Source organism: Telopea speciosissima, chromosome 8, assembly GCF_018873765.1.
Source record: "Telopea speciosissima isolate NSW1024214 ecotype Mountain lineage chromosome 8, Tspe_v1, whole genome shotgun sequence".
Lineage (NCBI taxonomy): Eukaryota > Viridiplantae > Streptophyta > Magnoliopsida > Proteales > Proteaceae > Telopea > Telopea speciosissima.
Genome location: NC_057923.1, coordinates 52,633,765 through 52,648,286, shown reverse-complemented (window position 1 = coordinate 52,648,286; position 14,522 = coordinate 52,633,765).

The following is a 14,522-nucleotide window of genomic DNA, read 5'->3' as shown; positions in this document are numbered from 1 at the left end:
AGGTTTCAAGTAATTGTAATTAATGAGATTGAGAGAATGGAGTGCTCATTGAATTTGGGTTCAGGGCAAGGTCGCAAGTCACTTTTGTACTTTTTTCTTATCTGATCATTAATAAAATTCTAGAGTGCTTGTGGGTCAAGTGAGTCCTTCCTTTGTTTCAAAAAACCGTTGTGGGGTCTGGTGTTTTCTTTCAATAACCGAAGTGGGAAGAAGACCAAATTAGTTCTATCAAGTTCTCGTCTACCTTTGACGGCCGAAGTTACCAGGAATATGCCCAAGTGACTTTTTGTGTTTGGTTGTCTTTTTGTAATTGGTGCGGTTTTTCAACTATTGAGCTTCTCTTCTCTTGGTGGCGTAGAAAATCAAAGGTGGTTCTATTTTCTAATGTATGGAGAAGTCTTCTTGTTATTACCTGTCATCAGATTTGGATGGAGCACAACAGGCAGAGGTTTGAAAATTTGCGAAAATCATCATCTCAAGTGGTAAAGTTGTGTTTCAATGAGGTCGCCGATTGCTGCCGCATTGATGGTGTTAAGGTCAAATCAGTTAGTGATCTGATCTTAGCTAGGAAACTACGGGGTCACCAGCAAAAACGATCTTAGAGGTGTGGTGGGGTCAACCACCCTTAGGATGGTGGAAATTAAACATCGACGGGTCATCTTTGGGAAATCCAGGTTCTTTGGGTGCGGGAGGAATTTTTCGAAACCATTGTGGCACTGTTTCTCGATGCTTTGTATCCTTTCAGGGTGTGGGAACCAATTTCATGACGGAGATGGCAGCATTTTTGTGGGAATTAAGGAAGCTCGCGATCTAAACATTGATAATTGGATTGAGAGCGATTCGGCGGCTGTGGTTACCTCTATTCTATCTCGCAAGATTCCCTGGTGTTTTCTGTAGATGTGGTGGTCAATCACTTCTTTCCTTGATTCTATTCAATGGCGTATCACCCATTGTTACCGGAAAGCAAATGCTGCTGCTGATGCTAATGCTGATGCTTTAGCAAACCAGGCAGCAAAATCAAAACTCTCAAGTTTATGACATACCACTCCTAATTTCATTGCCCAAACAGGCTATTGGGAAGTGCAAGGCCGTTCCTACTACAGATTTTCATAATTGTATCTTTTGGTTTTTGGGGGTTTGAGGATTTCTCTTTGTGAGGAAAGGTCATTGTGTTCTTAATTTTTCCAGGATTTGCCTTTTGCTAATGGCCATGTTGAAGGTGAAAGGTCAGATCTCTGTGTTTTTTGTATTGTAGTTCTCCAGTCTTTTTATATCTTCATTTATTTTTCTTAATATATACTTTGCTGACCTTTAGCAGAAACAAAAAAAGAAAAGAAAAGAAAAAGCCAGTGACTATTTGTTTAAGGTGTTAGTAGGGGTGTGGTCCTTTGATCAGTCCTCTCAGTCGATTAGGTTCTATCGGGTTGTCCAGATGTCTGGCTTTGTCCTTGTATTCTCTTCAGATTTCTCTTCCAGCTTAATTCGGCTATAGAGAAAGACTGTTGTTTTTGTTGTGGATCTCTCTCTATGTATTTTTTTTCTATTCTATTTTTATTTTTGTGGTGGGGGGATGGGGGAAAATGTCATCCCCCTCCCCTCTAAGTATCCATAATATCAAACCCCTCCCCCAAGTTTTGAATAATGATAATGCCCTCCCCTACTATTGAAAATAGGGGAGGGCATTATCATTTTTCAAAATTTGGAGGAGGCGTTTGATATTATGCATGCATAGAGGGGAGGGAGATGATATTTCCCCTTAGAGATATAAAGAAAACTAGAGAACATTAAATACAAAAATGAGGTGGACATCCCAGCTGGGGCCACCTTTGATTTATATTACAATTATCCAATTAATAAATGAAATAAACAATAAACAACAAAAAAGAGCAAATTTCACGCAGCTCCCCTCGTGTTTGAACCATTCATAGAACACCCCCCATTGTTTGAACAATTACATCCGTACCCATAAAAGACTGACGGTGTTAGTGAAGTGTTACAAAGTGTGCATGCTTATTGTTTGATGAATTGTCACAGTGAAATGAGTGAATTGATGAGTATGCTATAAACTATTTTTTTTATTGTTTTTGAGTTGCTCTGTTGTCTGAGGAGTTAAAGACATAGGCATTTAATGAGACCTCAGTGTGACGCAATCTGTAAATCCTAGTGAGGGTATTCCAATGAGGAGTTAGTGAGTTTAGCCCAATGAGGGTTGCCCAGTGAGGGCACTCCGTGGATGTAGACACTCTGTCGAATCACGTAAAATTATTGGTATTATGGATATCCCTCTTGCATAGAAATGCTTGTGTTCAGGATGGTTGAGTACATTCGGTAAACTCCTTTCCCTATTGTGTTTTGTTGTTGAGAAGAGGAGTGGACGTACTCTTGATTGTGTTTGAAACTCTTGCCAAGGGAAAGTAATTGTATGAATAATTCAGAAGAAAAGGTTTTGATAGCACCGACTCACCCTTCCCCTCTCAGTGCTCATTCTTCTTCTTTTTCTTTTTCTTCTTCTTCCTCCTACAACCTCACCCGCCCCCAACCCTCTGCACCCTTTCCCTCTCTTCGACCAATCTCTCTCATTCTATCTTGATGGTTCTAATGCTTGCTTATGAGTTGCAGTTGAGTTGTTCATGCATTGGATGATCCGATGAATCAAGCTTTGAGATTTTTTAGTTTGGATTATTGCTTGCTTAGAAAAACTAACAACCGCTTCCAAGTTACTAGTTTGCAACCCATAAAATGGATGAAACCAGTTTTACTAGTGAGAACCGTTTGGCTAATCAATCAATTTCGGATGCCAATCAATCAATTTCGGATGCTAATGAATCATTCTGTTTGATTTCTCATTTTGATGAACCGTTTTGCTAATCAATCAATTTCGGATACCAATTTATGTTAACATGGGAAGATTCATTTGAAATGTATATTTTTTAAGAATCAAACTCTTGGGGATCCCTGTTTTCTCGATTTTGAGTTGCATTTCATCAGATTGGAGATATTAGAACAGCAGCAGAATATTGTTGTCTTATAATAGAGCAGCAGCAGAGTCGTATGAGATTTTTAAACGGACAACAATAACATGTTATTTCGAGCAGCTCACATTTTGTTGGAATTTTAAATTATTTTAAAATTATAGATTCAAAATATTATTTTATTTTATAAAAGGTATGTTAGAGGATTGAGTCTTTTCCTAATAGACACCTAAATAGTCAATGGGTGTGCCTATTGGAAGTCTTGTTTGAATGGCTAACAAACATGACTTATTGGAAAAGACACATGTATGGGGCATAACTTTTGGAGACATCTCTTAGATATGTCTCTTCTTCTCGTATATAAAGAGGGGAGGTCTTGCCATTTCTCTAACATGGTTTTGATACAGTTTTCCTCTCTATCGTAGTGAGTATTGTCAATGAACTAGTGAATATTACCTTCGGATACTCCGTATTGTAATCACATTTGGGGTGCTGCCATTTGTGATTGGAGTTGTTTTATCTTGGAGGTGGGAATGTAAGGTCAATCCGGTCTGCACATATTTGGGGCATTCAAATACCTTAAGGAATGTACGTTAGTACGACTCAACTCAAAGTATAGGTTTGATGATTCAAGTGATACAATAGGATGATATTGGTGCTTTCAATCCCTTCTCCGGTTTCTACGAGGATATTTTGGTGACAATATAATCTGTCATACAAAACAGATAAGTCTTATACTTATGCCCATTTTGTTATTTTTCTAACAATCTTAAGGTATAAGAAACCTTGAAGCCATTAAAAGCTGCTACAACCGTATGGGTCCGTGCATAGCCGTCCAACTTAGAAAACTTGGGAAACCAGTGATTTTTTAAGGCTAGAGATGGCGACAGCATTGAGAATGATCTTTGGTTGCCAACCCAATCGATGTGCCTCTTAGATGCATTACAATTTCCATGAATTGATTTGAATGTACAAGTGGCATTTACATGTTAGTTTGCATGAATAGCATGTGGCTGTTGGTTTATACAAACCAGATACAAAGATCATATTATAGTAGTCATGTTGTTTAGTGGATAGTCATGATGGTTCACTCAAGTTGCATGTTTGTTTGTCTTGTCTGGACCATCATACCTTTTTAAATAGTTCTCTTAGTTTCATTGTGTTTTTGGTTTATTACGGATTAAATGCCAGGAAGCCTTGTTTCGTTTGTTATCATATGTTAATGTAACAATAGAGGGAGAGGATGCGAGATACACATCTCTGGTTTGCACCGAATATTTGGGAGTAGCTACTGTAGTTAATGTATTCTGTCCCAAATGATGTCATTGAAAGTTTGGGCAGTAGTTCTCTTTATGATTCAGTATCCCATCATAGTATTTAAGATTCCTTTCACAGGGAATGTTTACAGCCGCAATACATATCTTTTGTGGCCATTGAGGTGATAGTTGAGGACTGTTCTCGTACCTCGTTTGGATCAGTTGGTGTACCAATCCTTGTGTTCCCGAGGGACTACCCGCTGTTGCACTATTCTCTCTTCTATTTTTGTTTGAATTTTAGAAGGTGAAAGAAATGTTTAGTATCTTTTAATTTTTGTGATACGTATAATGAGTATGAGAGATGTTATTGGGTCCAATCATAATCCGATATGCCCAATGCAGCCAAATCTATTTGTTTGGTTTTTGATTTGGTTTGATCCAAATTATCTATTTATTAGCTAATAAAGCCATGTGACCAAGTTGATTGGCTTAGTCAATTGTCCTTTGAGACAAATGGCATTGTTTGATACATATTGGTCGGGTGCTTATTCTATCAATATTTGTACATGGATTTATGTACATATTTGCTTGGGAGCATAAGTTTTATTTGAATGCTATGCTATATTTGAAATGCAAGTAAAATTGCATGGACAAATTAGTATAAAAGTGTGGGGGTCATAGTTTTTTCACAAGGACATTCTCATATTGTATTGGCTTAGCTCTCTAAATGTGATAAACCCAATATGTGGGGGTTATTATGAGAATGTGTATATTTACATGTTGAGTCTCTTTTAAGAGATATATAAAGCCAAGTAGAGTGATAATCTCTACTTAGAAATTGAATCTAATAGTATGTTTAGATTCAGCTATGTAAATATTTGGCAGGTTACTTTGGTTCAAAGGTACCATGTAAAAACATGTGTTGGTGGGAGTGATTCATGGAATCAGCAATATAAGCCTAAGTTATAGGTTCCACCATGGTTTTATTTTTATGGTTTCGTAAAAAAGTCGGATCTGGAGCCATAAGGCTATGAATATAAATGATAGATATATGATGATGACCAAAGCCAAATTGTGTTACGAAATACAAAGGGTATGGTCAGTAGAGAAATAAAGACTAATATATCTTGGTTACATATATCTCGTGAGGCTAAGGAAGGTAGCGTTATCAGCTCAGTATAGTCGGGACAAGAATGACTAATACTATTATATAGCCTTTGACCACTATTGTGGTATACATCTAAAGGAATGAGCTCGTAAGGCCTATTTCATAGGTCATGTGATGGACACCCAACCTATGTGAAGAAGAATAATCCTGAATTAGGTTCAAAGGGTACAAACAAAATCACTAGGAGACATGTTTAGTACTATTGAATGTTTGCTCATTCTGGTTAGATGGGAAAGTAGTACCACCACAACGAAAGGATAATGAGTTTTAAACTCTTAATTAATCGAAACCTACGAAATGTGAGGGAGGTGTGTTAACTGTGGTGCACATTGGCTAACCTAAATGAATGTAGGAGGTGTGGCCGCCTGCCGATAAGAATTTTTAAAAGACGAACTCTTTAAACATTCATGAGACCAAGATAGGGACAAGGCCGTATAATGTCCAATGTTATATTTAAGACGAGGTCCGAAAGTCGACTAGTAGGATATGGATGGTGAGCTAGCCAGCTACACAAAAGAGGAAAGGTTCAAGAAGTCTGACTTCACCAGTACTCTGTAGCGTAGTTCATCAGACCTAGTGTATGTTCAAGTCTGAAAGACACCTCCAACGATGTGTCCTACTATGTCTAAATTTACTCACTAGTTCGGTGTTTTATTTTATCGATATTTTGAATCTGTGGGGGATTGTTAAAATTTTAAATTATTTTAAAATTATAGATTCAAAATATTATTTTATTTTATAAAAGGTATGTTAAAGGGTTGAGTCTTTTCCTAATAGACACCTAAATAACCAATGGGTGTGCCTATTGGAAGTCTTGTTTGAATGGCTAACAAACATGACTTGTAGGAAAAGACACATGTATGGGGCATAACTTTTGGAGACATCTCTTAGATATGTCTCTTCTTCTCCTATATAAAGAGGGGAGGCCTTGCTATTTCTCTAACATGGTTTTGAAACAATTTTCCTCTCTATCGTAGTGAGTATTGTCAATGAACTAGTGAGTATTACCTTTGGATACTCCGTATTGTAATCACACTTGGGGTGCTGCCATTTGTGATTGGAGTTGTTTTATCTTGAAAGTGAGAACGTAAGGTCAACCCGGTCTGCACATATTTGGGGCTTTCAAATACCTTAAGGAAAGTACGTTAGTACGACTCAACTCAAAGTACAGGTTTGATGATTCAAGTGATACAATAGGATGATATTGGTGCTTTCAATCCCTTCTCCGGTTTCTACGAGGATATTTTGGTGACAATATAATCTGTCATACAAAACAGATAAGTCTTATACTTATGCCCATTTTGTTATTTTTCTAACACATTTCGCCGGATTGGAGATATTAGAGCAGCAGAAGAGCCGTTGGAGTTGATCATGGTCAGATTTGCATCTCAAAGATCGCCGGAGTGGAGGTGGAGAGTGGAGCTCTACCCTCGCAGATCGTCGAAGAGGACAGTGGAGGTTTGCAGAATGCTGAAGAAGAAAGAGGTGAGAAAGATGGAGGAAGATGAGGTTGGAACAATGATTGAGGAGATGCATTTGGGTTTTGTAACATTAATGAAGGGTAAGATGCCCATTTATGAATGTGTAGCTTCAACTAACGGTTTCAATTTAAGGGACAAGGCTTACTTGTAAGCCCCACAACAGTTCAGGGGAAGTCCATGTAAATGTTCAAACAACACGCAGGGGGGTGTTCTGTAAATGGTTCAAACACGAGGAGAGGTGTATGTAAATTGCTCATAAAAAAAATGAAGACAAATATTCTCCTCTTAAACTTAGGGAGGGCTCCTTACACAACAAACCAGCATGTTAGTTAGCTAGTAACTATCATATAATATAGGATAATGCATGATAGAAATTTAAGATAATAGCAATCACATTCATCAAATTATGCATGGAATTTAAATGGATTTATTTATTGCTTATTTTGAATAAAAAGTGCACCTTGAACGTGCAAAACTTTGGAATATATATCCTACTATGTTCACAAACTAACTATAATTAAAAAAAAAATAAATAAAGAACATATATGAAGTACAATTAAGTATGAAAAAATGGGTCTAATTAAGGGGTGGCATGGATGATGTATATATATTACAACATGGAAGATGAGATCATGGTATTTTATTAATTTGTCATGGAATGATGCATGTGTTCACTTAAAACATAAATAAACAAATCCCATCATTTGTCTAGAAAAGTCATTCTAGCTAAGTACAATGTTTATGGCAATCAAATTAGGCTGCATGAAAATAGTATACAATATTAAAGAAATAAATGATTAAGTGAAGATTTTTTTTTTTAAAAAGGTCAATTACTATCAGTACCCCACACTTAACCTATATTTACTAAAACTACCCTATCTTAAACTTTTTTTCTAATACTACCCTGCTTTGAAACCTTTACATCTCCTTCTACCCTCATGTTTTTAAATACTAGATTACCCTTCCTTTTCACCTAATAACCTGCTAATCTACTTAACCTACCATTCATCTTCTACTTTTTATTTTTTTGTCATTAAAATAGTAAAAAATAAAAAGGATCCACCCACTTCTCTCTCCCGTTTTTTATTCCATTTGGTTTTTTTTTTTTTTTTTTTTTTTTTTCTTCAATTTTTCTATTTAATTAATTTTTTATTCAACATTTCATCCTCCTCGTTCTTCTTCGAAGTTCAAACAGATCATGGTTCTAAGTATCGGTATCGTATCGCCCATATCGGGCGATACGTACCGATTTTGCCAGTCATCGATATCGATACCATGCCGATACCATATTGGTAGCACGGTACGAACAAGGGATAAAATATTCAGAATACTCAATGTTTAAGGAGATTCAGGGATTATTTTGCCCGATACAACCGATGTAGGCCGATACCGTATTGGTATCATCTTGGTTTTGCAGGTTACCGATACCTGTTCCACTACTGTGCACTAAACCCGTGGAACAGATCGACTCTCTTCAAAGCACCCCACTTCTTCTCTCTTCCTGTTTTTTATTTATTATTCTTTATTATTTTTGAAGAAGTCGATCTGTTCCATGGTTTTAGTGCACGGTATCGGAATGGGTATCAGTAACCTGCAAACCGATACGATACTGATACGGTATCGGCCTGGATTGGTTGTATCAAGCAAAATTACCACTGAATCTCCTAAAATATTGAGCTTCTGACCATTTTACCCCTTGTCCGTACTGCCCTACCAATATGGTATCGGCACGGTATCGGTCTCGGTATCGATGACTAAAAAAACCGGTACATCGGGCGATACGATACCGATACTTAGAACCATGATCACTTCGAAGAAGAACGATCAGGATGAAATGTTGAATAAAAAAATTAATAAAATAGAAAAATTGAAGAAAAAAAAAATGAATGGAGTAAAAATTGGGGAAAGAAGAAGTGGGTGGGTGCTTTCATTTTTTACTATTTCAATGACAAAAAAACAGTAAAAAGTAGAAGCTGAATGGTAGGTTAAATAGATTAGCAGGTTATTAAGTGAAAAGGAAGGGCAATTTGGGTATTTAAAAATATGAGGGTAGAAGGAGATGTAAAAGTTTAAAAGCAGGATAGTATCAGAAAAGCAGTTTAAGGTAGGGTAGTTTTAATAAATATAAGTTAAGTGTAGGGTAATCATAATAATTGACCCCCAAAAAAAAACATGAACTAAGTACCAAAAATCAAATTCCAAGCTCTGGAAAGGATAAACGACATATAAGCTGGATCATACACGCAAAGATCCACACAAGAATACACATCAGGTTTCACTTGCAAATTTTTTTGAAACATGAAATAGTACTACTAAATCAAATTTCTACGAATGTCCATGCTTACATATGCGTCCGAAATATAAGAATGTTACTCATGTCTCTAGAGAAGGGTCGATGCCCCCCCTTCCCCTTCCCCTTCCCCTTTCCGTTCCCCTTCCCCTTCTCCTTTTTTAATTATTTCAGTTTTAATCTTTTTCTCATATTGAATCCATGTAACCAACCCTATTAAGTTTGGATAAGGCTTAGATGTTGTTATTGTTGTTGTTATATTGCTCATCTTTAGACAAATACAACATAATTAGTGGAAAAAATCACCAAAGATCGCACACAGGTGGAACAATAACAAATTAACAAGACCCCAGTAATGGGGATTGTGGATAATGGATTCCTACTTCCTCTAAGAGTTTCTCCTCCGCCTTAGCTTGGAAGCTTATTAGATCAAAAAATATTGTTGTCCCTTGGTGGAATGTTGTTTGGTTCAACTAACAGATTCCAAAACATAGGTTCATTTCTTGATGGGTCTTAACTAGCAACTTACCCACGTACTCAATTGTTTTTTCTCATGGGAATATTAATTAATATTCCTAACTGTTGTTTTTTCTGGAACACCTGGAAAGATATTGAAACGGGGTTTTTTCAGAAATGTTCATTTGCTCATTCCCACCTTCTTTTGAAGGAGAATGGAAGTGGGTTTTGCAGGAATTCAATGGCAAGTCGATTTGTAATCAGGTAGTTAAATTGGCATTCTGTGCTTCTATTTATCACCTTTGGTAGGGAAAGAAATATGTGTAGGTGGCCTTCCTCCTCTTGGACATAAAATCAGATTAGGAGCTAGTTCCATTGATTTCGAGATCAAGAGTACGGTCAACCATCTTCATGCCTCAGATTTGGATTGTGCTAAGATTCGTTATATAGTCTTCTTGGAACTTCATATTCAGCTTCTCTGAACTTGGGGTGATTGTGTAATTATTTTTTGGGAAAAAGAACTCTGCCCGAGGGTGTGTCCTACATCAGCATTCCCATAAGTCTATCTCTCTCCTCCCCATATGAAAAGACAGCTCTGCCCCCTTGTTTTAAGGAGGAGAGAGATAAACACTACGCCAACACTCCCATACAGAAAACTGCTTCCCTTATCTCTTTTTCTTGTTTTCATTATTTCTTTATTTCCACTTGGGTCCTTTTGTGTAGTTCCCTTTTCTTCTTTAATATATTTTGATTCTCCAAAAAAAAAAAAAACAAAAAGACCCCCTTCCCTTTTAGAATCGAAAAGATTAGATTTTATTTTTTTTGTTGTATTTCTTTTGTTTTTTTTTTTGTAAACTCGAAAAGATTAGATAATGAGCTAGGTTTGAATGATATAAAACAACACTGAAATTAACATGCAGCAGACCATAACCCTCATTAGGATAGAATAATTTGAAATTAAAACACTTGTATCCATAGGCAAATGAAATATAATCCACTACTAATTAAACCCAATCAAATAAAAAATCTAAGCACCCCCTCAATAATAATAAAAAATGAATACAAGATGGGATGCATGATTTAAAACAATAATTAAAGAAATTATATATTAGTCGGGCCCTTCTAGACATCACTATGCCAATTGAAGTATATATCCATATGACAGCTTGGTTCAAGGATTAGTATCGAATTGGCTGTATCGGTCGATTCATGATCGATACAATACTGATCCATAGGTACTGACCAAGGGTAAAAAAAATATAAATAAAACAGATTTTTATTAAAATTTAGGGGTAAAACCATATGATCCAGACTGATACAGATTGTTATCGTATTGGTATCAATGTAGACCGATACCAATCTTGATGCCGATTACTAAAACCATGTATGATAGAGAACCCCACATTATCTAAATGGCCAATTTTTAGTCTAAAGTAATTAAGGAAAGTTGCTTAAACTCTGATTCAAAGTTTTAGTAAAAATTACTAAAATACCATCAAATGGAGATGAATATAAAATATAAAATGGAATCTTTTGTAATTATTGCTATTTCATCTACTAATTTTAAGCTGAAATAGTACTAGTGAGATGCTTGTCTGGTTCTCTATGACCTGGATTATACCATGTTCTGCGATTTGACAAATAATGAAGTGTTATATTTTTTATTTTTTTTTTATAGAAATGAAGTGTTACACTTCACTACGCATAGTGACAGGAAGGAAAAACCTAGTAAAAAAGATCACAAAGAGAGAGTTGGGCAGATAGAAACAAGATCAAGGGATCCACCAAATAGTAACTACCTTAACTATTACATGAAAATAATTAACATTTTTTTTTTGGTAAAAACATGAAAATAATTAACAGAAAATAAAATAAATGAAGTCAATAATTATAAGCTTGTTAGTGTTAATGGCAGCAAAAACAAACAAAGGAGGAACTTTCCTCCTTCAGACGATACTGCCCAATTCCTATGTAGGTGGAGCTTTCCTCACATATTTCTCATGGGTTTTTTTAAGTTTTAAGATCGAGTTTTCCTTCACACATGGTGAAAAAAGAATCCCGTCACCATAGGCATCTAAATCCTAACCATAAACAATAGGGTGTGAGAGTTAATGATGAATCCAAAGTCTATAACCATAGGGTTTGGAGTTAATTACATTTTTTAATACTATGCATATTTAAAGTAGAAGTGGGCTATGCCTCGGCCAAGCACATGGGCCTCCACATTCGAGCTTTGCTGGACCAGAAATGGGCTTACTTGAAATCTCAAGCCCAGACCCAAATCTCTATTTGATGTCCATGAATTTGTTATATTATGTGAACAATTGCCGTAGAATACAAGGTTTTTAAAATTAGAATAAAGTAGGGAGCAGTCTTCACCGATTCCAAGTCAAATAGTCTTGGACTCAGATCACAATCAGCCTGACTTGGTCCAACTCGATTAAACATAGATATTATTGTTAAGAGAAACCCGTAGGCTTTGCTTGGATGCAAGAAGAATTAGGGAAGGGAATCTATTGGATGAAGAAGGTCACACAGATCTTTGTTGTAGCACCACACTTGCTTGATTTTAATGTTTGCCTGCATAGCATATTTCCACCTCTGTAGAATTCCATGAAGTTCGACTTTCTTTTCATCTGATGTTGTTAGTCTACCTGCATCTGTTAAAACATCCTGGCCAGCTAGCAAAATGTACAAAGTTCAACTTATTAATCTAATTTTAGGGTCATATATGCATGCACAAATTAAACCAGGGAGTTGCAAATCAGGGTTAGTAACCATTGGAAATAAGTTTGAAACGTGTGCGCATTGTGGGCAAGCCGATGTAGTTAATGATTTGAAAGGGAGATGAATGCTTAAGTCAAAAAGCCATTGTAGTATATCCCTTAGTACCAGCATAGGATCAGTCTGGGCCAATACTTGAATAACTTTGTTCCTTACATTCTAGATAAAATAACATGTAATATAAAAATCGAAAATAAAAAATCAAATTAAAGATTGTTTATCAAGGACATTAGAACAGAGGAGAGCAGCACACATATATGCAAATAAGGGGCCAGAGAGATGCTCAGTTCTCAATCTGAGGAGGCCAGATTTCCAAATATGTTTAGTCCAATCACATGATAAGAAAATTTGCCAAATTGATTCATCACTAGAACCACAAAAAACACATGTAGGCTCAACGGGCATCCATTTCAAGATAGAAGCTCTAACAGGTAGTCCTGCAAGTAAGACACGCCAAAAGAACATTTTAAATCGCGGATGAATGTTAACTTTCCAAAAAAAAAAAATTGCCACCATTTGGATATCATGGGGCAAGAGTGAATAGTTGAAGAAATGAACTTGACCGCGAGCTGAGTAGAGAACGACAAAGTACTAGAGAGGGAACATCTCCAGAGATCATCAAATACTGAAATATTGATTCTAAGAATTTTATTTAGGAAAACATGAAGAGAGGGCTACAAAATTCCAATTAGCATTGACTACAAAATCATGAAACACATGTTATAGGTGATATCAAGGGGAATGGAGTTACCTAAAATAGATGGGATCCAAGGATCAAACCAACAAAAAGCAGTCTTTCCATTACCCACCTGACAGAAAACCATTTTTTTAAGTCTGGATCCACTCGTTTAATAATAGATATGTTGTTCTAGGTTCAAGACCCTCTTTTAGCCATGGTTCTAGGGTCAAAGATAAAGGTTCTAGGGAAATAATTAGCTTTTAAGACTCTAGCTCAAATTGATGATTCCCCTGAGGACTCTCCACTTCAGTTTTACAATGAGGACCTTATTATGTATTTAAGATGTCCTAATTCCAAATCCCCCAGAGAGAGTATGTTACATCCGCACCAGAGTTTTCTATTTATCTAGAGTTTGTCTCTCTTATGACATGTAGATATTGCTGCCGTGTACGCTGGGAAACTGTTTTCACTAGTCGTCAAACCCAGTTACAAAATCATTGACTAGTACACAGGTTTGCCTGTCGAAGAGAGGTTCCTTAATCGACAGTGGGGGAGATTTGTTGATGGTGATTTCGTCGACCATCCTCCTAGCACGAGTCCCCGAAGTGAAGAGTACCAGAAGGCGTTTCCTGTGTCCCCACATTTAGACACCTCACTCAGCGATGAACTTAGCATCGCGGTCGAGAAACTCTTTGGGATCACGAAGGACACGTCGTGATGGTCGAGGGGTAAGATACTGCCCTGATGTATGTTAGTGTACCCTCCCCTATATGGACTTGAAGTGTGGACCAAAGCCCAACAAAATTTCCTTAAGGTCCTGCCCTTACAGCAGTGACGGAGTCACGAACGGACTCACAAGACTGCCTCCGTCCGTGCTGTTTCAGGCTCTTGAGTGTTTTCCTCGTGTGGGACCCACACCCCGTGCCCCCGGGCATTATACTTGAGCCCCCAGACAAGGTGGACCCCACCCTTGGTCTCCTTGAATTGTGCATGTGCCATGTAGGTGGCTCCACTGGCCTATGGTGGCATTTAAATGAGTTCTAACTCTAAGGACCCTAAGCCAAACAAGCCCTAAGTGGGGGCATTTGTTATAAATGCACAACCTAGCCATTTATGGCTCTTTCACTTCCTCTACCAACCTAAAACCGTTGGAAGCTAAGAGGGCTTTGAAGGAGGTGATTGGAGGGAGCTGTTGGAGGTGGAAGCCATTCATTGGCTCATCAAGTAGGTGAATACTCTTCCCCTCTCCCTTTCTTTCCATTTCAAAATGGGAAATCCCCTATGGATCGATTCCAGCTTAGGGTTTCCTTTTGGAAACCCAATACTCCTCTTTGGTTCCCTAAATAAAGACCTACCTCTCTCTCTCTTGATGCCTTTCATGACTTGAATGGCTTGAACTGCTGTTCCAAGCCTCAAGACCTAAATCTAGGGTTTGG